Here is a 3,723-nt window from a genome sequence, read left to right as displayed (position 1 = left end):
GAATTTGGTAAAAATCTTCTATTTCTTCATCTTTGGCCTTAGTGGTTTGTGCATAAATTTGAACAATAATCATATTAACTGATCTTTCTTGAGGGTGTATGCATTTTATCCTATCACTGTCAGTGTTGTACTTCAGGATAGATCTTGAAATGTTCTTTTTGATGATGAATGCAATGCCATTCTTCTTAAAGTCATCATTACTGGCATAGTAGACCATATGATTGTCTGATTCACAGTGGCAGTACCAATCCATTTCAGCTCACTAATGCCTAGCATATCGATGTTTATGTGTTCCATTTCATTTTTGACAATTTCAGTTTTCCTAGATTCATACTTCATACTTTCCAGGTTCCAATTATTAATGGACATTTGCAGCTGTTTCTTCTTATTTTGAGTCATGCCACATCAGCAAATGAAGGTCCCGAAAGCTTGACTCCATCCATGTCATCAAGGCCAGTGCTACCTTCAGAAGGCAGCTCTTCTCCCGCCATTTTTTGAGTGCCTTCCAACATGAGAGGCTCATATTCTAGCATTATATGAGACAATTTTCCATTGCTATTCATATGGTTTTCACTGGCTAATTCTTTTCAGAAGTAGACTGCTGGGTCCTTCTTCCTCGTCTGTCTTCATCTGGAAGCTCAGCTGAAATCTGTCCACCATGAGTGACCCTGCTGGTGTTTTTATACTGGTAGCATAGCTTCCAGAATCACAGCAAATGCAAGCTCCCACAATACAACAAACTGAAAGACTCATGGGTCATAGCATGTAGCAGAGCCAGTATTAGATACTAGACAGTCTGACCCCTAGGTCCCATCTTCTACTGTTGAATAATATTAACTGTGAAAACAGTGATATAGGGAGAAGAATATATAGAGAGGAGCCCTACTGGTGCAATGGTTAAGCACTCTACTGTTAACTGAAAGGTTGGTGTTTAAACCCATCAGCCACTCTGTGAAAGAAAAGACCTAATGATCTGCTCCCCTAAAGATTTCAGTCTTGGAAACCCTATGGGGCAGTTGTACTCTGTCCTAAAGGGTCTGTATGAGTCGAAAATGATTCTACAACACACTACAACAAACATAAAGAGAACTAAGTTTGAGAAACGTGGGATTAACAAAGTTAAAGAAGTTTTTTTAATCAAATTAAAATGTTTCTAGCACCTTTAGTGAGCTAACTTAACTATGACCATCCAAGAAAAGAATCACATTCAACCATAGAATCATTTACCCCCTGGACCATGTGGTCTTGGAGCAGATCCTAGAAATTATGTCCCATAAAGTGTATACTCTAGGCAACAATGGCATGGCACACATACATCTGGCAAATGAATAAAATATTCTTCTGAACTCAACCCCAGGCATTGCAGATAAGATGTTATATTATTTGTGTATTTTTGTTTTGTTTTGTTCTGTTTAAATTGTTTGTTTTAAACAGGGGGAAAAAAAGACATACTAAGATACAGTATATTATTTAGATCATTTGTCTCCATTTCATAGGAAAACTAAGGACAGGAAAAATATAAAAAGAAATATTTGTCATTAATTGCTGGTGTATTTCTCTGCTTAACTGAACAAATTTTCTTCTTCTTGTTGGGGGCCTTCAAACTGACTCTGACTCATAGAGACTGCATGTGACAGAGTGGCTGTAATCTTTATAGGTGTGGACCACCTGATATTTCTCCAGTGTAGTTGCTGTGTGGGTTTCAACCACCATCCTTTCAACTAGCAACCGAACTCGTAACCATTGCAACACCAGGTTTCCTTGAACTAATTTGAGAGCTAGGATTATTTTATGTAATCAATCTTAGTTTGTTTTTCTATTTTCCCTGCCACCACTTTATTCTTTTTCTTCTGATTTGTCTTGCAATGATCACAGTGTAAAGGTGCTGTGCATTATAGGAGAAGAAAGAAAAAATCCTCATATCACTTCCATTTCCATATTTTAAAAGCAGGGAGGGAGTGATTGAGCTACTTTAGTAGCTTATGAAGTGTTTGGCTAAGCATTTCTTCTCTTCTGCTCCCTCTTACCTAGTGGTGGAGCAAGATAGAAAACACTCTACCTTGACTTCTCCTCTTCTGAAGATATGAGATGAAACAATCTGTAAAAATACTGTATGTAAATACCACTGAATAAGATTAACAGGAAAGATTGTCTACTATCTTCCCTGTCAAAGCATAATATGACCTTACTTCATATAATTAAAAAGTCTTTATGCTTACCCAGTGAATAGCATGTAGGGCTTAATCAAATGTGAACTATTCCATAGCAGTCAAAATAATAGCCTAGTTTCTAAGGATAGTGTCTGTGAGTCAAGATACCTGATCCAGAGGAAATGGTCCCAGTGGGATGGAGCCCAAAGGTATCATAGAGAGTAACTGGAATGAGATTGTTGACAACTTCAATGACAGGACACTCTCAGAGTCCCTGCTCCAAGGCATCTATTCCTATGGTTTTGAGAGGCCCTCTGCCATCCAGCAGTGAGCCATTCTTCCTTCTATCAAGGGTTATGCTGTGATCTCTCAAGCTCAGTCTGGGGCTGGGAAAACTGCCACTTTTTGCCATATCAATTCTGCAGCAGATTGAATTGGATCTAAAGGCTACCCAGGTCTTGGTCCTGGCTCCCACTCAAGAACTGGCCCAGCAGATACAGAAGGTTATGATGGCATTAGGAGATTACATGGGTGCCTCCTGCCATACCTACATGGGGGCACCAATGTGAGTGCTGAAGTGCAGAAGCTGCAGTTGGAGGCTCCCCATATCATTGTGGATACCTGAGGCTGTGTGTTTGATAAGCTTAATTGAATATACCTGTATCCCAAATACATTGAGATGTTTGTACTGGATGAAGCTGATGAAATGTTAAGCTGTGGATTCCAAGAACAGATCTATGACATATTCCAAAAGCTTAAGAGCAGCACCCAGGTAGTTTTGCTATCAGCTACAACGCCTTCTGATGTGCTTAGGTGACCAAGAAGTTCATGAGGGACCTCATTCAGATTCTTGTCAAGAAGAAAGAATTGACCCTGGAGGGTATCTGCCAATTCTACATCAATGTGAAGAACATGAGGTGTAGAAGCTGGACACACTGTGTAATTTGTATGAAATCTTGACCATCATCCAGGCAGTCATCTTCATTAACACCCAGAGGAAGGTTGATTGGCTCACTAGAAAGATGCACACCCGAGACTTTGTTGTCTCCGCCATACTTGGAGATACGGACCAAAAGGAACAAAATGGGAATATAAGGGAGTTCCGTTCTGGTTCTAGCAGGGTACTGATTACCATTGACCTACTGGCCAGAGACATTAATGTGCAGCAGGTTTCTTTAGTCATCAACTATGACCTTCCCACTAAGAGGAAAAACTATACCCAGAGAATTGGTAGTGGTGGACGTTTGGGCCGTGAAGGTGTGGGTATTAACGTGGTGACGGAGGAAGACAAGCAGACTCTTCAGGATACCGAGACCTTCTACAATGCCTCTATTGAGGAGATGTCCCTCAGTGTTGATGACCTCATCTGAGAGGGGCTGTCTGTCCTGCTACCTCACCCTGGCCAGGGCACAGTCCTGGGGGCCTGAGGAAGAGCAGGAGGGGTAGGAAAGGGAGCCAAGAGATGGAGATCTTGTCATTCTTTTTCTTTTTCTTCTCTCTGAATGAATGTCAGTTTCTGAGACAAAAAAAATAGAACAATAGATTTTCCATTCCAAAAAAGATAAGATATATA

General features: G+C 40.4%; 1 pseudogene; it reads left to right on the top strand.

The window, feature by feature from the left end:
* The first annotated feature begins 2,546 nt into the window (after nt 1-2,546).
* LOC111747564 (eukaryotic initiation factor 4A-I-like) lies at nt 2,547-3,520 on the top strand (annotated as a pseudogene).
* The last annotated feature ends 203 nt before the right edge of the window (nt 3,521-3,723 follow it).

The sequence above is a fragment of the Loxodonta africana genome, chromosome 4 (assembly GCF_030014295.1).
Source record: "Loxodonta africana isolate mLoxAfr1 chromosome 4, mLoxAfr1.hap2, whole genome shotgun sequence".
In the NCBI taxonomy this organism is placed as follows: Eukaryota; Metazoa; Chordata; class Mammalia; order Proboscidea; family Elephantidae; genus Loxodonta; species Loxodonta africana.
The sequence above is the reverse complement of the archived record's forward strand: the minus strand, read 5'-3'. Positions and strand labels throughout refer to the sequence as shown.